Source organism: Puma concolor, chromosome A3, assembly GCF_028749965.1.
Source record: "Puma concolor isolate L17-30 chromosome A3, mPumCon1.1.hap2, whole genome shotgun sequence".
Lineage (NCBI taxonomy): Eukaryota > Metazoa > Chordata > Mammalia > Carnivora > Felidae > Puma > Puma concolor.
The window spans coordinates 56,442,268-56,466,531 of NC_141669.1; the positions used below are offsets into that span (position 1 = coordinate 56,442,268).

Here is a 24,264-nt window from a genome sequence, read left to right on the forward strand (position 1 = left end):
ACACAGGAAGCAATAGATGTTGGCAAGGATGTGGATAAAGGGGAACCCTCTTACACTGTTGGTGGAAATGCAAACTGGTGAAGTTACTCAGGAAAACAGTATGGATATTCCTCAAAAAGTTAAAAATAGAACTACTCTATCACCCAGAAATTGTACTACTAGGTATTTACTCAAAGGATACAAAAATGTTGACACATGCACCCCAATGTTTATAGCAACATTATCAACAATAGCCAAATTATGGAAAGAGCCCAGATATCCACTGAATGATGAATTGATAAAGAAGGTGTGGTGTCTATCTATATCTATATATCTATATCTATATCTATATCTATATCTATATCTATATCTATATCTATATATCTACATCTACATCTACATCTACATCTACATCTACATCTATATCTACAATGGAATATTTCTCAGCCACAAAAAAGAATGAGATCTTGCCATTTGCAATGAGATGGATAGAGCCAGAGTGTATTATGCTAAGCAAATAAGTCAACCAGAGAGATACAAATAATATATTATCATCCTCATATATAGAATTTAAGAAACAAAACAGATGAACATTGGAGAAAAAAGAGAGAGGCAAACCATAAAAGAGATTCTTAACTATAGAGAACAAACAGAGTTGATGGAGGGACATCGGTGGGGGATAGGCTAGATAGGTGATGGATAATAAGGAGGGAACTTGTTGTGATGTGCATTGGGTGTTGTGTGCAAGTGATGAATCACTAAATTCTACTCCTAAAACTTATATTACACTATATTTTAACTAACTGGAATTTAAATGAAAACTTGAAACAAACAAAACAACACAAGTCTTTAAAAAATTTTATTTTTTAAATTCTATTTATTTATTTTGAGAGAGAGAGCAGGGAAAGGGCAGAGAGAGAGGGAGAGAGAGAGAATCACAAGCAGGTCCTGTGCTGTCAGCACAGAGCCTGAAGCGCCGCTTGAACTCACAAAATCGTGAGATCGTGACCTGAATTGAAATCAAGAGTTAGATGCTTAACCAACCAAGCCACCCAGGTGCTCCTGAAAGTTGCTAAAATCTTATGATAAAGTGTCAAACACCTCCTGTAATTTGTTGGATACTAAATGTGAAAAAGCAGAATGGTTGTAAGCATGTCACGTGACTGACTGGGAGCTGCACTTTGCTGCCAGTGCCCAGCATCACGAGAGAGTATTGGATATCACCAGCCCAGGAAAGGGTCAAAATTCAAAATTCGAAGTGCAGTTTCCACTGAATGCATATCACTTTTGCACCTTCATAAGTTGGAGACTATCTATAGTTCTAATACTGATTCTAATTTTATTCAGGAGAAGGGGAGAGTGATAGAATACATTTTTTTCAAATAGAATATATGAATCTTCGTAAGACTGCTTCTTGGAAGAAATATGGAGACATTACACAAGCCACTGGATAATCTTCCTTAGCAAACTGAGTCAGGAAATATGTGTCCCACTCCAAAAAGAAACACTTAAATTTGGAGACAAAATTAACATGAAGCCTCTTGCAAAATGTTTGATAAGTGCCAGAGGAGAACAGTATTAGAAGGGTCAATTGAATAAAAAAGAATTAAAAAATTTACTTTTTGCATCAAATTCCACGTTTAAAAGCACATTATAGGCAGGATATCTAATTCAAAGCAAAAGTTTGTCTTAGAAACAATGGTGGCTTCCTGAATCTGTACTTCTCCACATGATCAACTGGAGTGCAAATAAAACCACACAGGACCCATACCCCCCAGCATTATTTCTAAGAAATTGACAATATTATGAACTTTTCATACAATAGAGAAAGGGTATAACCCTTGGAAATGTGGTAGTTGAGGCTAAGTAATGAAGTAGGATAAAAATTAAGGATACTGATGAAAATACAAAGAACTTTAAGGTACAACAAGCTCTCTCTTCTATCCAACCAACAAAATCACCCATTTAAAAGTTGCATTTTATTATACCAACAGAAAAGCGAGCTTTTGAATGAGGACCCCTGTTTAACTACCTAGAAACAGGAACCAATTTTATGTAAAACTGCTTTAAGAAGAAAAACAGAAAATAAGAATTACATTATATCAGATGCCAAAACTTTCACCCTCTAAAATCATGAAGCAGGAGCAACCTGGTGTAACATAATACTTACAATACATGTTCTTATTATAATATACACATATCACACTTACAATCAGAAATTCAAATGTTAAGAACAGACCTGGACAATAATAGAATGGCAATAAATGCAATGAGAACTGATAGAACTCAGGAATGAAATTAAAGAAGCAAAATTATCTCAGAATTTTAAAAGTGAAGAATAAATTACACGATGGACAACAGTGAATAGATTCAAATAAAAATCTCATAAGAGACATTGAAAAATAGGGAAAACTATAAAGAGAATGAAAATGAAATAAAGAAAGAAGTAAAAGAGATCATGGAAAAACTGGTTGAAATGGAAGACATAAAAAGAAGAAACAAAATGTGTGTAAATGAAGCCTAGAAGAAAAAAAAAAAAACAAAATAGTGGCACCCAACTAATTAAACCATAACCCCCCAAATATTTCCAGAAATAACAAAACAGACATGTGCATATTATTATTAAAAAGACCCATCATATGTCTGGAAAAATCTATGTGACATGATCAACTCTAAGACTTATCCTAGCAAAACTGTTAGAATTTAAAGAGGAAAAAAAAGTGTATATCCTCAAGGCCTTCACGAAAATGAACAAATTATTTAAAAGGCTAAAAAGATGGGCTGGTTCAGATTACTTAAGAGTAACATATGAAGCATGGCAGCAATAGAATAGCATTTAAGAAACTCATGTAAAGAAAATTTAACTCAAGAATTGTATATATCACCATGCTGACTTTCAAGTATCAAATGTTAGAGAAAAACAGTTTTAAACATGCAAGAATTCAGGGAATAATTTATTCAAAAACTCTTCCAAAAGAATCTATTAAAGGTAAATCTTTATCTGGCACAGATGACTGGGCAAACCTAGGTAAAAGAACTCATGGTGAATGTTTAATACATATCATTATAGATGTAACCACAAAGTAGAGGGGTGAAAGTCGGTGGGATAATAGCTTGTAAATGTTGTATGCTGAAAAATAGAAAGAATATAACTTTTTAAAAAAAGTTTACTTGTTTGAGAGAAAGAGAGGGAGCTCATATGTGCATGTGTAGGGGAGAGGCAGAGAGAGAAGGAGAAAGAGAATCCCAAGCAGGCTACATGCTTGAACCCACAAACCATGAGATCATGACATGAGCCAAAACCAAGAATTGGACACCTAACCAACTGAGCCACCCAGGCATCCCAAGAATACAACTTTTGAGATGTGAAGGAAAGGGATAGAGAAAGAATAAAGTTGAAAAAGATTATTAATTTTCCTATAAGGAAAATAGGTGGGAGTTGAAACAGTTTCAGACTTACAACCCATTTAGAAAAAGGTTAAAGAAAGAGGGGTGTAAAGGCATTGTAAAAGGTACAAACACAAAGGTAAACACCAGAAAAAAAATAAAAACTATGTCTTTATTTACTTTTACTTGAGATATAATTGATATATAACATTTCATTAGTGTCAGGTGTACAACATAATGATTTGATATATGTATATATTGTGAAATGATCACCGCAATAAGTTTGATTAACATCTTCAGCTTCCAAATGCACAGTACAGTATTACTAACTATACAAGCCTTTCTTAGTGACAAAAGAAAAAAAAAGAGCAAAACTCATACCAGATAGATAAAAAAACACACTAAAAATAACATAATATGCAGAGTAATTATGATACAATATTATGACCCTTTAAATGAAAGATAAAAGTCAATATAAAGAAATACAGAATGGGCTGAATTAACCCATTAAAAGAAAAATACATTCATATTGGTTCATACAGCAAAGCCTAACTCTATGCTGACACATGCTTAACAGAATGATTCAAAAAGACATTTATATATATATATATATATAATATTTATATATAATATATAATATATATATTATATATATGTTATATATATAATATATATATGCTGGCAAAAGGAAATAATCCAAAAGCAAGGGTTATAATCCTGACATCAGACAAACAGAATACAGGCCAAAAGCATTAAGCAGGACATGTCTGTATTTCTAAAGGTTATAACTTATAATGTAGATTTAGGTTATGAATATCTTTGAATCAAACAAAAACATTGATAATAAGATTTTTTTTTAATTAAAAAAAATTTTTTTTTTCAACGTTTATTTATTTTTGGGACAGAGAGAGACAGAGCATGAATGGGGGAGGGGCAGAGAGAGAGGGAGACACAGAATCGGAAACAGGCTCCAGGCTCTGAGCCATTAGCCCAGAGCCTGACGCGGGGCTCGAACTCACAGACTGCGAGATCGTGACCTGGCTGAAGTCGGACGCTTAACCAACTGCGCCACCCAGGCGCCCCGATTTTTTTTAAATTTTAGTGTTTATTTTTGAGACAGAACACAAACAGGGGAGAGGCAGAGAGAGAGAGAGAGAGAATCTGAAGCAGGCTCCAGGTTCCGTGCTGTCAGCACAGAGCCCAATGCGGGGCTCGAACTCATGAACTATAAGATCATGACCTGAGCTGAAGTCAGACGCCCAACCGACTGAGAGCCACCCAGGTGCCCCGATAATATGGATGTTTTAACACTCCATATTTAGTATAAAACAGGTCAACTGGATTAAAAAATAAGGATATAGCAGGACTAAACAACATAATCAGTAATAAGATCTTACAGATACACATCAACATACAATACTGCTATAATAATATACCTTCTTATCAAGTGCACATAGAATATTCACAAAAATTGATCAGCAATAAGTTACTCAGATAATTTCATAAGTTACAGGGCATTTGAATATTAAAGGCAACATTCTCTGATTACAATAGAATAAAGCTAAAAATAAAAAAAATTAAATGAAAGCTTATTCTACTTGGAAATGCTAAAAAAAATCTTTACACTTAACTAAAAGGGGAAATGCAAACAGAATTAAAATATTTCTGAAAAATGATTATAATGAATAATGTATACTTGAATTTATGCTATTCATTTAAAGTAGCAATCAGAGGGGCGCCTGGGTGGCGCAGTTGGTTAAGCGTCCGACTTCAGCCAGGTCACGATCTCGCGGTCCGGGAGTTCGAGCCCCGCGTCAGGCTCTGGGCTGATGGCTCAGAGCCTGGAGCCTGTTTCCGATTCTGTGTCTCCCTCTTTCTCTGCCCCTCCCCCGTTCATGCTCTGTCTCTCTCTGTCCCCCAAAAAATAAATAAACATTGAATAAAGTAGCAATCAGAAAACTTCACAGTTTTAAACACATATGTCAATATCAATAAAACAATAAAAGTAAATGAATTCAATTTCCAACACAAAAATCTAAAGAATGGAAAACAAAGTGAACAAAAAAGCACAAGATAATAATCCATAAAAATAAAAACAGTAATTAATGAGGTAGAATATAGAACAGTAGGTCAATTTAATATACCAAAGTTCCGTTTCTTTGAAAAAAAAATCAAGGTACTATTTAATCAAGAAATAAGAGGAGAATACACAGATATACAAAATAAGAAATGACAGGGAACAAATAACTATTGATTCAGAGGAAATATTTGAAAAACCTAAGAAATTACTTTGCATACCTCCCTGCAAGTAAATATGAAAAGCTAAATGAAGTGTATGGTTTCCAAGGAAAATAGAGTTTATCAAAGTTAACCCATAGAGAGATTTTTTTTTTTAAAGGACGAGGTTAACAGAGAACTACTCGACAACAAGGGACTATGCCCAAATAACCCATAATTTTTCCAAGCCTTCAGTGACTGACTAGTTCTAATGTTCAATTTTTTTAAATTAAAAAATTAACCCATTTCTTTCCTCAAACTATGCAAAATAACAAACTACAAATGAATTAAAATTTTACATGTGAAAATGAAATTGTACAAATACAAGAATGAAGCATAGCACAAGTGTAGGGGAAGGTTTAGAACTATGACTCAAAATCCAGAAACAATGAAAGCTTTATCCATTTTACTACATAAAATAATTAAAGCATTTACATGCATTTTTCTAAAGACAAATGGCAAATATAGAAACAATATTTGCATGATATATCTTATTTAAAGGGATAATGTTTTGTTCTACAAAGAACTTTCAAAGAGTTAGGACAAAAAGACTAGAATTTCAAAATGAGCAAAGCACCTAAATAGATAATTTTTTAAAAGATATTAAAATGCCCTGCAAATCTATTAAAAGATGTTCAACTTCTTTCATAAAGGAAATATAAATTCAACACTACACTCAGTACTATTTCTCACTAATTAGATAGGCAAAATTTCAAAAGGTTGACAAGGTACTGTTGGGAAGGCAGTTGGAAAACAGGTTTTCTCATTCATTACTGGTGGCAATGCAAAATGGAACAACCCCTTTTAAGGACAGTCTGACAATGTTTAACAAAATTAGAAATGTATTTGGCCCAGAAATTCCATGGCTAGGAATTCAGCCTGAATATGTACCTCTAACAAGTGTCAGTTGTAATTACAAACTACTGGCAATTCTAAATTGCCAGAACAAAGAATATTGATTGAATAAACTATGGGGCATACACACAATGAGTACTGTGCAACTATAAAAAAGAATCAACTAGATCTTTATGAACTGATAGAGATTAATTACCGATATACATTGTTAAGGGGAGAAAAGCAAAGTGCGAGAGTCTTTATAGCATGCTACCCTTTATTCAAGAAAGGAGAAATAAGAATATATCCTTATTTTTGTAAAAAGAAACATAGGAAAGGATAAACCAGAAACTTATGGGACTGATTCTTAATGGAGGAGGGAAGCATTATAAGAAGAGAGTAATTTTCTCTGACTTTTGGAATCCTAAATATTCTGCATATTAAAAAAAATTAACAAGGGTTGGGAGTGTCTCTAAAACTAAATGCAAGGAGAAATAACTTATTTCAAACAAAATATTTACAACTAAGGGGAGATAACTAATTCAAATGACTTCTGAATGCACTGCATTGACTATATACTGTTAGTCTTAGAAAGAAGAGAAAGAAGAAGAGGGGGTCAGAAGAAGAAGGAGGAAGAACAGAAGAAGGAAAAGGAAGGAAAAAAGCACTGCAGAGGAACCTTGAACTCTTGGTAGTAGGGATGTTTGCTGCAGTGGTAACTCAACCAAATAATTAAAATCAATGTCATTAATAAAGGACACACAGACATCACATCCCTTCTGATACAATAACCTGGATGGAAACTTGCTTATGTAGTATTCTAGCCAAAATGAATAATCTGAACCTGAGGAAGCATCAGGAAAAAAACTCAAATGATGAGATTTTGTGTAAAACAGTTGGCCTGTATTTTTTCAGTATGTTTGCATATCAAAGCCAAGAACGACAAAGAAAGTCTGATGAACTGTTCCAGACTAAGGGATACTAAAGAGATGCTGAGTGGTATCCTGTATTGGAAAACATTGTTATAAAGATCGTTATTGGAACAATCAAAGAAATTGAAATATGGGTTGTATCTTAGATGACGGCAATATATCAGCATTCAGTTCTCTGAATTTGAACACTTGCTTTTAGGAAATAAACACCAAAACATTAAGGATTAAAGGGCATAATGTGTGCAACTATTCTCATATATTTTGGGAAAAAAATACGAATTATCATCTAGAGAGAGAATGATAACACAGTGTGGCAAAGTGTTAAACCTTGGTGAATTGGAGTAAGAATATTCAGAAGTTCTTTGTATCATTATACTTTTTCCGCAAATTTGAATTTATTTTGAAAAGAATTTTTTTTTTTTTCAACGTTTTATTTATTTTTGGGACAGAGAGAGACAGAGCATGAACGGGGGAGGGGCAGAGAGAGAGGGAGACACAGAATCGGAAACAGGCTCCAGGCTCTGAGCCATCAGCCCAGAGCCTGACGCGGGGCTCGAACTCACGGACCGCGAGATCGTGACCTGGCTGAAGTCGGACGCTTAACCGACTGCGCCACCCAGGCGCCCCAAAAAGAATTTTTTTTTTAAGTGCAGAAAAGAAATTGTGTTTGGGACCCTCACTCAGACATATTTTCAATAGCATTGTTACATTTGGAAAAGAGTGTTATTTACTAGATGGAGAGAGGTATAAGCTTTTCAAAATCATCCAAAAAAATATTTCCTCTACTGTGATTGTGTGTTTTAAACAGTTAACCTAAAAATGATCCTTTAATCTTATATTATACTCCTTATATGGGGTTTCTCCATAGCTCACTTATCAGCAACGGTGAGGTTTTCTTTTGTAAATTTCCACAGGCATAACATGAAATTGTGAAACACTTTGAAAAATATATTTAAAATTTTTTTTTAAAGTTTATTTATTTTTGAGAGAGAGAGAGAGAGAGAGAGATACAGAGGGGAGGGCAGAGAGAGAGGGAGAAGGAGCTTCAGGCTCTGAGCTGTCACCACAGAGTCCAAGGCGGAGCTTGAACTCAAGAGCTGTGAGGTCATGACCTGAGCCAAAGTCAGATGCTCAACTGACTGAGCCACCCAGGCACCCCGAAAGATATTTTTAAAAATTATGTTTGTAGATGTTCCTTCAATTTTAGAAGTAAAAGATTTTCTATGTAGAAAACTTGGAAACATGTTGGCATGGCTGAGTGATTAAGGAGATAGACTAAAAAAACTGAGAAAATATAGAAAAAAATACAAAGTAGAAAAAAACAACCATTGAGTACTGATTTAATGAAGGAACAGGGAGTTTAAAGTGTTTTGCAGTTTTTGCTTGCAAGGCTGTAATCATTTGCAAAAAGGGCATATATAGGAAAGTTGATAGTAGATGGAATGTTGATTTATTGATGAAAATGAATCCACCACATTCCAAAAATAGGAAATTTGCACTTGAATTCACTACATTTTCCTTCCAGAAAGTGATCTCCTTTATAAAAAATGAAAAACAATTTGCTGATATTCAGTTTCATTAGGTAGATAAATCAATAACTACATAAAACCTGAGTAGCTTGTTGGCACAAATTTGCATGACCTTATTTTCACTTAAATGTATCAAGATATGTTCTGGCATTTAAAAAGAAACACTTCTAAGTTCTCAGCCAAAAAATCTATACAAACAAGTGAATAATCGAATTAACTTTTATGCATATAATGGTAGGAGGGAGGGAGAGAAAAGAAAAAGAAGGAAAGAAATAGATGAAAGGTTTTCAGGGAACTATTCAAAGCTGAAGACGGTGATTGAGAAACAACCAAAGCACTATGTAAAGATCCTAAAACATGCCTCATCCTGAATTAGGCCGATGGCCAATTCTGGATTTAAGAATAGAGGACAGCTGGGTCACTTTCCCTCAAGCTCCTTTACCATCAGCCCTTTCCCTGGTGTTCGTGCTTTTACTGCCTTTCTGCAAATTGGAAAAGGGGCCAGGACTTCCCTGCCCAGGGCCTCCTAAGCAGTATGTACATTGGTCATACATCACGTCACAGAACAGAAATGTTTGGTTTTGATTGTATTCGTTTCAGATGGCAGGAAGTTATTATTAGAATGAAAAATTAAGCCATTATGCCATAGAAGCTTTGCTGGATCTATCAAATTTATGGAGTTAATGCAGCAAAATTATCTTTTATAGCTGATAAAAACAGCTGGGTGTAGACAGCTGGCCTTTTCTTTGGTAGGAAGAAACAAAATGGCAACCATGTTGGGATGCCCCATACCAAGATGGAGGCATCAATGGTGATTGCTGGTTTGGCAACACAGGAAGAAATATACCACAAGTGGATGGTAGTCTGTTCCCAGAGAGGGTTTTATTTTTATTAATCTTTTTGTAGGAAGGAAACAAAAACCATACCTTCACGTTTTCTAAAAATAAGCCTTTGCACTCCTTAAGTAGCATTGTTATTTATAGGCCTGCCATTTTTTCTGTTATTTAGTGAATGTTTCAATTAACATTTACGCTATAAAAATATTCATATAGCAATTACAACTTTTCAGAAACCAATGAATTGCAAGTATAGCTACTTCCTATTTATAAACCACTCTTGTAATATCTTCAGGAGCTGCTCATCTCTTGTAAAAGATTTGAGTCATAAAAAATGCAAAGCACAGTAAGTACTGATGTGGTGCTTTTCATTCCAAGAGCTTTATGGTGATAACTTATTCAGGCCACCTCTGTAAAGGTCACATTGATGACAGTACCCACTAGACCAGAACAGTATTGCATCCCTGGAGAGGTCCAGGTCTCTAGGGCATGCTTGAGTGAACTGGCACATTAACACCTGGGTATTTTTCATACCAAATTCTTGAATCTTTTCTTGCCACATGTAATGATACCTAAATGCCAACAAGAGTAATATTTTAATCCTGTCTTAAAGATTTAGGTTAAGTGTGTCATAGATTCTCCTAATAACCGTGTGTGTGTATTATATATGAATGCCTATTTTATTATTATTATTATTATTATTATTATTATTATTATTTGTTGAGTTTCTTGAGCTGTTTTATTTTCTTTCTGGTTCCATGAGAATAATTTTATTCTAATATAGCTTGCCTTGGTAATCAGAAACTTGCCTAGCTTTTTGGAGAGAAGATCTAAGTTCTGCTTTGTTAAGATTGCGCATATGAATGACAATTTTTGACCTTTTCACTGAGGTTAGAATTAAAAGGTAAACACATTGATGCAATTACTAAACTGGGTCCTGATGCAAATCAACCTGGCTTATCCCTTCTTTCTTCTTAAATATGTAATGGGTTTGGTTAAGCAAGAATAATGTTGTTGAGGTGCAGGGCCATGGAGAAGGAGGAATGTTTTTTTTGGTGTTTTTTTTTTTTCTTTTTTTACCTTCAAAGATAAACTTGCCATCAAAAGAGGAGAAAATGTGTTTGTCTTAGAGGCAGTGGAAAGGCTTTTTAATAATAAGAATATGTATCAGTTACGGGATTTTCTTATGTGCCACACTTAATTCTTCATATTCCATCCACATTACTTCATTTCATTGCATCATGCCCATTTCACAGATAAGGCCCTCATTAAAATTACTTTTGAAGACCATGCAGATAGATAATAAGTGACCAGTTGAAATTTAGATCCACGCAGCCTGGTTCCAGAGGTCTCATCTCTAAACACTGTATGAACCTGCTTCCCCACCACAAGGGAACCTGTTGAATGAAGCCCATGCCTTAGTGTTGGCAGTTGGCAGTACAAGGTCTAGGCCAGAACAATAGGCTGGTGTGTCATAAGAGTACTGGACCCAGAGGCTCCACTTTTATTCCTTCCCTGGCTCACTCTGCCTCCTCCATCAGTCTTGGGGCAGGCATGGCCCTGAAGCACTACAGGAGCATTTTTGTGGCTCTTGTTTTAGTTGGAGCATGTTATACTTTTAGGCTTGTAGCAGCTTCCTTGCCCTGGAGGTCATGCCTGATTCAACACTTTATTGATTAATTTCACCACTGCATCATTTCACTCCCTATGGGCTTGAAAACCTCATAGTAAATGTAAAAGTGCTAAGGTCAGTAAATAAAGAAGTGATAATGTCAAAAGCATTCTCTTTATCAGAAATTGTGTACTTTACGATTATCCTTGATATTGTGAAGAGATCTGTAGAAGTCATCTTATAGAGTATTTAAAATCTATTGTGAGCATTTAACTCTGATTTTCTTTCTTAATTAGAGATTTGCGTTCTGGTTATGCATGACTTTAAGCAAATTATTTAACTTTCTAAGCCTTAATTTTATCATCTATGAAAAGGATATAATAGGAACAGCATAGAGGTTTTGTGAGGATTAAGAGAGAAAGGTAGTATATAACTTCCTAAATAACCTCTGGTTCAAGATAGATGGTAGGGTAAATATTAATTCCCTCCCCTTAGACAACCCTCAAATGAATACAAATATTTAGGAAGAACATAGACGAAGGAAGAAAAATATTAAATTCCGGCTTACATTCTCAGTGACTGTGTGTTATTTTTACAAATAAGGTAAACATTAGTATTGCTGACAGGAACAGTATTTCGTGTTTGAGCTGAGCATTCCACTGAGCAATTGATTTGTTTTATGAATTAAAAAGGACCTCTCCATTCAGTCTGGGAAGATACTATGGAATAAGTAGGAATTGGGGAGTCATTTACATGACTCTGTGGAATTTTTATTCAAGTGGAAAATTCCAATTAAGAATTTTAATCTTGGTTTCCAGTGTTTTTTACAGCTGAATAATATTCCATTGTATACATACCACCTCTTCTTTATCCAGTCATATATGAATGGACAATTAGGCTGCTTCCATAATATGGCTATTGTAGATATTGCTTCTATAAACATATGGGTGTATATATCCCTTTGAAAAATTTGTTAGAAAACTGAAATGACATCATCCATAAATAGTTAATTATTTTACTTCCAATGAGGCATGATATGATTAAAACTGACATTTTTTTCCAATGAATATTGATTGGTATGAATGGGAATAAGATATCTCAGCAGATGATAACTTTATATTTAAAATGACAGTGACATAGTCACCCTATGTGTAATGGATAAAGGCTACAAACAGTGATCTATTACTTTATTTTTTTATTAATTTTGTAATGTTCATTTTTGAAAGAGAGACAGAGCGCGACTGGGGGAGGGGCAGAGAGAGGGAGACACAGAATCCTAAGCAGGCTCCAGGCTCTGAGCTGTCAGTACAGAGCCTGACGCGGGGCTCGAACTCACTAACCGTGAGGTCATGACCTGAATCAAAGTCGGATACTCAACCGACTGAGCCACCCAGGTGCCCCTATTTATTTTTTAATAAAATACAGGAGTTAAAATGAAAAATGGCAATACTAGACTTAACTAACATTCTATGTGTTCCTAAAAGGTACTTACACTAAAAATTATGATGTTTTAATTTTCTGTTTCAAGCAGCTGAAATGTACATACATAAACATAGAGACTTTACATTTCCATGAATTGAAAATAAGGTCAGTTCCCACAACAACAACAACAAAATGCACCTATTTAGGTGTATATAAAAATATGTTGGAATGGGACACCAAAAATAAACATTAAAAAAATATGTTGGAAGAAACTCAGAATTTTAACACTAAAGGACATATTGTACCAAATGATTATATTTTCAAAGACAAAATCAACTCTCTGACTTCAGTATGAAAACAATTTAACTTAGAAAGCCAAACTTTGATTATTTATATACTGCCAAGACCCGGTGTGGCCGAACTTTCGACTTGTCGACTTTATTTTGTGTTTATTGTGTATGTATATTTATGTTCATAAGTATATATATGCACATACACATATGTGTACACATATATGTATATCTGTGTGCATACATATATGGGCATGCGTAAGGAGAGCCACTGTTTCGGTCTGTACATTCATACCATCCAAGGTAAACAGTGGTCTCTGTTAATAACAGGCATCAACAGAAAGTGATTTAAGAGGGGAGCTAACATGAGAAAAGCTTGAGCTTATAATAAAATTTTAACAATATGAGTCTTTGGTTGCACCGTGGAAACGTGTGGCTTTGTTTCCATGCAGACTATACTGAGAAATTCCATCTGGTCAGCAACGCTCATGTGTATGCTTTGGAAGTTGTATTCGAGTTTCATAAATCTTGTCATATATCAGGTTATTCTCAATACGGCCAAAGTAAATAATCTGTAGCCAGCAGAGTGAAAGATCATTTGTGCCCTAATTGCAGAACAACATTCTCTCTCAGCCAACACTACGGCTCTCCTTTCATTAATCAGGCCTTTGGTGACTAACATCTATTGATGTTTGAAGGAGTTTTCTGTGAACAAGTTTCGGGATATAAACCAGTCTGGAATTAGGATATTTAATTGTTTGAGTGACAGTCCAAATAACCCTCATGCGGCTTTTTCTTTTTAATAGTTGCAATATTGAGAAACAAGAGAAACCTAAGAAACTTCTGAGAGAAATGTCAATCTTGGGAACTTGGAAATGCGCATAAATCCTCTTACCCTGGCTAAACATGATTCAACTTCATGCTCTGGTTTGATGTGTTCCCACACCCACCATTTTCAGCTATTAATCTATTGTGCTTCTCTGTCTTGACAGTAAACTACTCAAAATTAGCAAAACAGTACTCAGACTCTAGAAACACAGATTCTTTGTGTTTTCGTGTGAAAGCTGCTTTTATCTAGACATTTCCTTTACAAGCCTGTAAAACTGAGATAGAATTATGACCTTCTTTTGGATTGCTTTAGGGCTCTCATGTCTTCAGTGATTCTTGAAGGGCCTCCAACAACATACTGGCTTGACATTTCAACTGCACGTCCTCCCTGTACCTGGGATGTATTTGTGTCACCTGCAACCCAGGCGGGACTCTTGCCTTTGCTCCTGTGTCACCTTCTTTCTCATTACCCTCATCTAGGAGATGTGTCCCTCTTTTGCTATTTCCTATTTCTTGAGTTCCTGAGGAGAAGCAGTTGTTTGTTCCACATGGCCTGTCTTACCTTGTTTAACCAAAATTCACTTAATTAATAAGATGCTGAGAATAAACAAGCCTGATATAAAGGGTTGTCTTATTCTTGGCAAAAAACAATACCTAAGATTCTTACACATTCATTCGTTCATTCATTGAACAAATATATATTGGGTCACCTCCCATTGATACAATGATGACTAAGACAGAATACCTGTCCTCCTAGAACTTCTATTCTAGTGGGGAATAACAGATAGTAAGTAAATATACAAAGACAGTTTCTGATATTGTTGCATAGCATGAAGAAAATAAAAGAGAGTGTGGCCAATGAGAAAAATGGTTTGGGGAGCAACAGTTTGATGTTAGAATGTTTGGCAAAGATTACTCTGAGAATGTCACATTTGAGCTGAATGAGAAGAAAGAGCTAGGCCTATGATGGTATGGAGACATCGTAGCCAGAGGGAACAGCAGGTGCAAATACCTGGAGTCAAAAAAAGAGTATCAGAGAAAACTGTATACAAGCCAGTGTGGCTTTTGCACTATGAGCATAAACTGTCTGGATGGCAGCTTGGCAGTTTCAATCATCCAGCCTTTTGGTGGGGACCCTGTGGACATACCTGTGTTTTAAAGGAAGCACCTAGACTTTTTTCAACGTTTATTTATTTTTGGGACAGAGAGAGACAGAGCATGAACGGGGGAGGGGCAGAGAGAGAAGGAGACACAGAATCGGAAACAGGCTCCAGGCTCCGAGCCATCAGCCCAGAGCCTGACGCGGGGCTCGAACTCACGGACCGCGAGATCGTGACCTGGCTGAAGTCGGACGCTTAACCGACTGCGCCACCCAGGCGCCCCAAGACTTTTTGACCTCTAACTCCTTTTCTCGGAGCGGCTATGGTCCAGCTGAGCCAGGTACTTAGGTATTGAATTTCTCTGATTATTTCCCCTGCATCTCACACAGGAACTGATCATCAAGAAAGCTAAAATCAAAACTGGGCTTCTCTGAGATGCAATCTATGAGACAGAAGTAAATGGCTTGTTTTTCTCATGTAGCAAATGACCAATCTTTGGTAGGAAGAAAGAGAACTGATTTCCTAGTAGTGGTTTTTCTTCCAGTCTTTTCCATGCCATTCCATCCTATCTCTTCCCTAAATTCCCTGCCTTCTAATAATTTATGGGTTTTGGTCATAATTTGGTTCCCATTAAATTTGGTTCCCATAATTTCGGTCCCATTAAATGCATTTCTGTCTGCTTTAAATATTTACTTCTATACGATGATTGAATTAATAAAATTGTAGGGTTATTTTTTGATACTCCTACTTTTGGTCCCTAATTTGGGAACACAGAGACTAACTACTTTTATTGACCCAACCATTGACTAAAATTTAAAAAGAATTAATGAGTTTTTAAAATTAGCATTGCTTTATTTATCCATACATTAGGCCCTCCAGACTTTCAATCCCTGGACTGCATAAGAGGTATGAACAAATGTGGTCTTCACCCCCCATAGCCCCCACAATGTACAGGGGACAGCCACACAGAAAGTAACTCCATGATAGTATAAAGAAGCATATGTGAAGTCTTAGGCCAGTCAGAAGTCAAGGCATTAACCCCGGAGAGATGGCAAGCCAGGTTAGAGAGCATAAGTCAGAGAGTTGCTGGGGTAGGTGTCTTGACTCCAGCCCCTCAGACATTTCCAACTGCCAGGAGTGTAATATCAGATTCAATCTAAACTTGCAAGCTTCTGGGAAGACTGTGTTCTTTTGTATTTACCTTAAATCCCAATGAGTTGCATAATTGCCACCCTAGCTTTCTTGAACCACTGAATGAGCTATGGCTGTAGTTACTCAATTATTATTTTCAACACAACCAATAACTAAACTTTATAATTCCACAGGCCTGCAATATGAAGCCTGGCAAATTGATGTTGCAGGTTTTATTAGCTTTGCTTTCTAAGTAAACAGTCAAGGACAGGTTAGAAAAGACTCCTCAAGATTTAGTTGATGTTTATGATGAGCAACTGAAACATGGATGCTGGAAAATAAAAAGGCAATTATAAACAAGGTTTCTACAGGCCCAATGTGGAAAAGAAGCCAGGAGTTCATTTAACTCCTTCTCATTGAATACTTGCTTTCACCTGAGGAATGGGAGAAGGTTTCATCTGGTTAGTGCAGACCCATTTCGTCATCTCTAAATATCACAGTGTTAATCACTTCGAACCAAGAATATAGGAATATAATGCTATCAATACATTTAGAGTTTGTAATTTTACCATCCCCACACACAAAGCGGCTGAAGAAAAAGTCATTTTCAAAGGTTTTTTTTACCAAAACACTGTATTATGTTCAACATGTTAGTAGCTAGAATAAATAGTGAATAACAAAACCTGTCTTTGTGTAGATGTAGCCATAGAAAGTAAACAACATCACAGAACATTTGTGGAAAAATCATAAGCTAAAAAAATGTATTTTAGGACATGTCTTTTCATACAAGAATTCTACTTATGAGAATGTATCCCTTGGCAGGGTAGGTGGAAGTATGTGGGAGAGATTTAGCTATAAGAATGTTTATGGAAGCACTATTAGTAATAGGAAAAAATGAAAATCTAAATGTCTAATAAAAGAGGATCAGTTAATAAATTTCCACATCATGGAAAACTATGCAGAAATTACACTAATTTATTATGAAAGATCTTCATGGTATATATTAAAGGGAAAATAATCAGATTGAAAATGGGATGTAGAGACTGAACCATATGAAACTTTGTGTAGATAAAAAGTGGTTGAATATCAGTAATTTATTAATAAACTAAACTATGATACCATTTTTGTTAACAATAAACCTCCTTTTGTTAACTCCTTCTACTACTATCCTGTATTCAGACTTGATTTCTTTTGACTGTAGTAAAAGAATGCATCTTTCATCCTAGAGTATGTATTCTAAAAGATAGCCAGCAAAAAGTGAGCAAAGAAGAAAGAATACATGACACCCAATTAACTGACTTTCACCTTTAGTTAACCAAAATTTTCTCTTCCCAAAGCAATATCAAGAATTTGGCGCGCGCGCGCACACACACACACACACACACACACACACACACACACACTCGCATAGCTGGTTGAGTTCATGTTTTGAGTCATTTTTAGATAGCTGATAGTGCACGACAGTGCTGGCTATCTGCTAGGAACAACACTGAGGACAAAGGATAATCTGTTTATATCCCAAATTAGTGCATACCTGGGCTCAGTGCCCACATGAAATGGAGCTCTCTGCTCTCATATTCTTTTCTTCCACCTAGTTCTATATATCCAAGTTTTGGGCTTGGACATCTAAACAGAAACTCATTGCAGCCCCATTCACACCCTCTTCGGTTGCAAAAATCCAGACTCCCAATTCACCCAACACTTTTAGTACCTATTTTTACCTTCCTGAGGCCATTTGCTTTCTGAGAATATTATAGACATAATACACATTTATCCCGATATTTTGTTGTATTTATAGCAACTGTTATTATCACTGGCAAATGTAAAATAATGATCACAATTATGGCTTTGAGAAAGTACAAGATCTTTAGTCAGCAAAGAAATATTAGATTCTCTTCACTTAGCTCTTCTTCCTAGCAAAATACTAGATTTCTCTAATAGAGAAAATTTTTCTGAAACAAAATATAAACCAAGATATTTTTTCCTATAAATGCTTTACAATTATCTTTCAACCGCATGGGCTGTTTGGTACCATAAAAATTAGTTAGCAGAACTCAACTATTTCACTGATTTCCACAAGAAACCCTTTCCCATGTAGCATTTAATAATGTGAGTAATTTTTGTTGAAGATGTATTCACATTGTACCAGTGTACCTATTTGTTTCCCCCAAATTCACCCTTGATATCTCTGTTTTTCTGATTCCAGTGGTTTTCTTCTTTTTAATGTATAATAATTACCTTCAAAGTTTGATGAAAATGAAGATTAAGAAGATTCATATCTTTTTTTATACTTTTTTTTTTTTTTTTCAACGTTTATTTATTTTTGGGACAGAGAGAGACAGAGCATGAACGGGGGAGGGGCAGAGAGAGAGGGAGACACAGAATCGGAAACAGGCTCCAGGCTCTGAGCCATTAGCCCAGAGCCCGACGCGGGGCTCGAACTCCCGGACCGCGAGATCATGACCTGGCTGAAGTCGGACGCCCAACCGACTGCGCCACCCAGGCGCCCCAAGAAGATTCATATCTTGAGAGTTTGATCCAGTAGGTCTGGGATAAGTTGAAAACCTGCATCTTGATCAGGAATCCCGGAGATTTTAATGCACTGTCAAGTTGGGAAAAGAATGCTTATAGTCCTTCTTTTGCCAAATGGGCCAATGAGACTTTTCTCCCATCTTTTACCTGCTTCCTCCAAGTGCCTAATCTTTCTGGATCACTTAGAATACTAGATATCCCTCCCTAACCCCGATTTTAAATACTTCACCATTTTATTATGGAGGGCAATTTCATGATTATCTTTACTTATCTGACAGTTTCTTTGGGAACTTAGCACTATCCTAAGAACCTTGAGTGGCAAATCTTTTCCCAAGAGAATATTTAGACTCCTATGAAGTTAAAACCTTCATTAATCAATAAATTAAGTTATTCTAATTCAATGAGTCATTAATGTATTTGGCATTTTGTTTTTTTAACCCCAAATGCTATTTTTAGTGAAGCCCAGTAATATCTGTGACTACATCTAGGTCTTAGAGACCAAGGATTATTTTCATGGCTTTCCTTTTTTTTTTTTTTGTCAGTATTTAGTCCACAATATAAAAAAGTAATATCAGAAACCTAAACGCTCTAAGATTTTTTTAATGAATTTCAGGAAATAATAGCTATGGCATTTTTTTTTATCCCTGAAGCAACTGCTTGATGAAAAATTTTGCTCTATGGGTGAAAAATGCAGAACATGGAATCCACCTGCTTTCACCTCACAGCCAGAGAACCTTCTCTATTAAAGTTAAACTACAGAGTTCTTTGTTTCCCAGGAATCAGAGATCACTGGTCCAGCTGTGATATGCAGTCTCAAAACACAAAACATCTGGAGAGATGATATGAATAGTTCATCTTATTTATGTTTGAAAGCTGAGGCAGTGTTTATGGAATGAAGAATTTGTTTAAATGAATGTCCGAACATTATGAATTCCATATCACACTTTATTTGGCTTCGTAATTGATGTGGTGAACCAAGAGCTCTCCATACATACACTCACATACATAGGCATGTAGCCACATAGCTATATATCCATATTACATGTATGTATGTATCTCTGCCTCTATCTATCATGTGTCTACCTATCTATCCAGAGAGAGATCGCTATTTTTCTGTATGTACTTAGGGAAATCTCTGAACCACCGTGTTTATTTTTCTAAGATTTAAGAGTAGAGTGGAAGAATGGGATAGAAGTATAACATGAAAATAATATTTACCACAAAATCATGGCTATTAAGAAGCTGGCATTCTTTGAGTAGAATGTACAGTTTGAAATTAAAGTCCTATAACTGAATAATCTTCTTCTAACAAGAAGAATTTTCTCATAAATCTATTACTCAAAATGTTTTTGAAAGACAACTCACCATTTTTTTTAATCAACTTTGAAGTCATAATTGTAAGTAAAGCTCTGTGCAGAGAAGTTTGGGATAAATATGTATGAAAATATAAAGAACTATTATCATGTTACTGGAAAATTTGGGGCAGACAGCTATGACTTGATTATTTTCTTGAACTTTCTCAATCGGATTTATCAAAGGCAACTAAAAGTTCTTTCAAACTGTATTCCTAGCCTCTGAATTAATCACAATGACTTGTTTAGAGAAATATTCTGCAATGCCAACTGTATCCTGACTGAAATTTGAACCATCAGGGGATTTAGAGCTTCAGTGGTTTGGGTTCTTGGTGGTCTTTGATGCACTTTCCCTACATACAATTTTTGGATTGTGGGAGGTTTATAATTGACTAGCCATTGACTGACTTTTGGCCAATGAAGTGCCCAATGTAGTGATGCAAGAGTTGTCTATAAAGGGACAAATTATTAGCTCTCCAAGCTATTAATTAAGCAGTGTCAATAGATTACTTTTTGAGTCTCATCAAATTTTTTTTGCACGTCTTTTCTCTTAACTAAAAAATAATTTAAATGGTTCTAAGATAAAAGTCTATTAATTTTTATTTCTTAAAAAACCCCTAAACTAACCAGTCCTTAGCCTCCATAGATATTTACTTCAGTATCTCATGTGACATTGAGAGCTCCAATAACCAATACTTTTTCTGACTTCTTTTTTTAAGTTTTATTTTTTATTTTTTAAAATTTACATCCAAATTAGTATAGAGTGAAGCAATGATTTCAGGAGTAGATTCCTTAGTGCCCCTTACCCATTAAGCCCATCCCCCCTCCCACAACCCCTCCAGTAACCCTCTGTTTGTTCTCCATATTTATGAGTCTCTTCTGTTTTGTCCCCCTCCCTGTTTTTATATTATTTTTGTTTTCCTTCCCTTATGTTCATCTGTTTTGTCTCTTCAAGTCCTCATATGAGTGAAGTCATATGATTTTTATCTTTCTCTGACTAATTTCACTTAGCATAATACCCTCTAGTTCCATCCACGTAGTTGCAAATGGCAAGATTTCATTCTTTTTGATTTCTGAGTAATACTCCATTGTATATATATGTACCACATCTTCTTTATCCATTCATCAATCGATGGACATTTGGGCTCTTTCCATACTTTGGCTATTGTTGATAATGCTGCTATAAACATGGGGGTGCATGTGTCCCTTTGAAACAGCACACCTGTATCCGTGAATAAATGGCTAGTAGTGCAATTGCTGGCTCATAGGGTAGTTCTATTTTTAGTTTTTTGAGGAACCTTCATACTGTTTTCCAGACTGACTGCACCAGCTTGCATTCCCACGAACAATGCAAAAGAGATCCTCTTTCTCCACATCCTCGCCAACATCTGTTGTTGCCTGAGTTGTTAATGTTAGCCATTTTGACAGGTGTAAGGTGGTATCTCATTGTGGTTTTGATTTGTATTTCTCTGATGATGAGTGATGTTGAGCATTTTTTCATGTGCCGGTTGGCCATCTGGATGTCCTCTTTGGAGAAGTGTCTATTCATGTCTTTTGCCCATTTCTTCACTGGATTATTTGTTTTTTGGGTATTGAGTTTGATGAGTTCTTTATGGAGTTTGGATACTAACCCTTTATCTGATACGTCATTTGCAAATATCTTCTCCCATTCTGTCAGTTGCCTTTTAGTTTTGCTGATTGTTTCCTTCGCTGTGCAGAAGCTTTTTGTTTTGATGAGGTCCCGGTAATTCATTTTTGCTTTTGTTTCCCTTGCCACCAGAGACATGTTGAGTAAGAAGTTGCTGCGGCCAAGATCAAAGAGGTTTTTGCCTGCTTTCTCCTCGAGGATTTTGATGGCTTCCTGTGTTACATTGAGGTCTTTCATCCATTTTGAGTTTATTTTTGTGTATGGTGTAAGAAAGTGGTCCAGGTTCATTCTTCTGCATGTCGTTGTCCAGTTTTCACAGGACCAATTGCTGAAGAGACTGTCTTTATTCCATTTGATGTTCTTTCCTGCTTTGTCAAAGATTAGTTGGCCATACGTTTGTGTGTCCATTTCTGGGTTCTCTATCCTGTTCCATTGATCTGAGTGTCTGTTTTTGTGCCAGAACCTTACTGTCTTGATGATTACAGCTTTGTAATACAGCTTGAAATCTGGGATTGTGATGCCTCCAGCTTTGGTTTTCTTTTTCAAGATTGCTTTGGCTATTTGGGGTCTTTTTTGGTTCCATACAAATTTTAGGATTGTTCGTTTTAGCTCTGTGAAGAATGCTGGTGTTATTTTGATAGGGATTGCATTGAATATGAGATTGCTTTGGGCAGTATTGACATTTTAACAATATTTGTTATTCCTATCCAGAAAGATGGAATCTTTTTCCATTTTTTTGTGTCTTCAATTTCTTTCATAAGCTTTCTATAGTTTTCAGTGTATAAATTTTTCACCTACCTTTTGTGACTTCTGTTCATGTATCATAGTTCTCCTGTTTAACTCTAAATTAACATATTTGTGTATATATGTTTGTATATATACATGTGTACACACATTTGTGTGAGTTCAAAAATGATTACTTTGATGAAAGTTAGTTTCTGTCCACCGAACTGAAATAACATTAGGCAAATCTGATTTTGTATTTCCATTTAAAGTTTTATTTTTAGTACTAATTACTGAATATGTTTGTGTATTAATTTATTCCACATTTGTGTGTTTATTTTGTCTCAGTGATCTTTGTTACCTTAAGGCCTAGAACAACATTGGAGGCATTCTACATTTTTCTGTTATATAAATAAGTTAATTGGTGAGAAAAATGAAGACTACATCTTATAAGGTTATGTGCATCTTGTAAGTCTTTAATTTTGCTATAGGAAATTCAAGTTAGGAAAGCAATTTGATTTATTGATGGCTCTATTAATACCTACAAATAGCAAAAGTTTGCCTTGACAACTAACATGCAAGTACTTTTACAAATATATTACCTGTATATATTTTTAGGCATTTAAGTGCCTCTTAACATCATTAGGATACACAGTGTTGTTGTTACATTTATATCTATACCCCAGTTAATTATGATTTTTTTGGAATTATCCCTTAAGACTCTACATGAATAGGGACCAAGTCTTCCATTATTTTGTAACTCTCACATTGCTTCATACAATGCTTTATACACAAATGTTACTTAAGGAATGCATGTTGAATTGTTCCAACCAGGCTGGAAAGTTCAATCAGTAGTCTTAGAGAATACACCAGTAATTCAGTAGATAGTGAGATATATTATAAAGATAAAAAAAATTCATTGCCATAGTAGAAATTTTGCTTCCAGCAATGGTAGATTAGTTCATTTTAGACCAAAGTTGCTTAGAGCAATAGAAATAATGGGAAAAAAAATACTTAACCAGTCTAATTGAGGGTATCAGAGATACTAAGGCAGGATGGGTTTGCTAACATCCAGGAAAGAGTTAATCCCTGAGTTTGCTTATAGCTAGGAAGGAATCCTAATTTAAGACTCCCGTTCCTAAACATGATAAAGTAACAGAGACTAGATTTACCTATCTACCTAAAACAATAAAAATATAGGAAATATACTATACAATTATTTCAAGACACTATATACCAGGCAAAAGGTCAATAATCCCTTAGCATTGAGAAACACGCAAGGTAATCCCTACAGTTGCCAAGCTTACTGTCTTGAGAGACTTCCCAGGCTGTGGTAGGAATGAGAAACTGAGTCAGAGCAGGCTCTGACTCCCTGAGTTAATGAGATAGAGCTGAGAGTGTAGGGAGACCAAGGCAGCTAGAGTTCAGAGAAGAATACTGGAGAGAACAAATCTGCAAAGTGAGAAAGACATAAATAAATGAAAACACATCCCGTGTTCATGGATTGGAAAACTTAATATTGTTAAGATGTCAGTAGTAACTAAAATGATCTACAAATTCAATGCAATTCCTATCAAAATCCCAATGATATGTTGTACAGAAAAGGACTCTGAATAGCCAAAATGATCTTGAAAAAGAGCAAAGCTGGAGGATTCACACTTCCTGACTTATTTTTTTTTTTAATTTTTAAAAAATGTTTATTTATTTTTGAGAGATAGACAGAGTATGAGCCGGGGAGGAGCAGCAAGAGAGGGAGACAGAGAATCTGAAGCAGGCTCCAGACTCCGAGCTGTCAGGAGAGCCTGATGTGGAGCTCAAACTCATGAACCGCAGGATCATGACCTGAGCCGAA

General features: G+C 35.6%; 1 long non-coding RNA gene across 7 annotated transcripts in view; it reads left to right on the forward strand.

Moving 5' to 3' along the window:
- LOC147582465 (uncharacterized) overlaps positions 1 to 24,264 on the forward strand; it is a 529,319-nt gene that overhangs the window by 194,580 nt on the left and 310,475 nt on the right. The window lies entirely within an intron of this gene.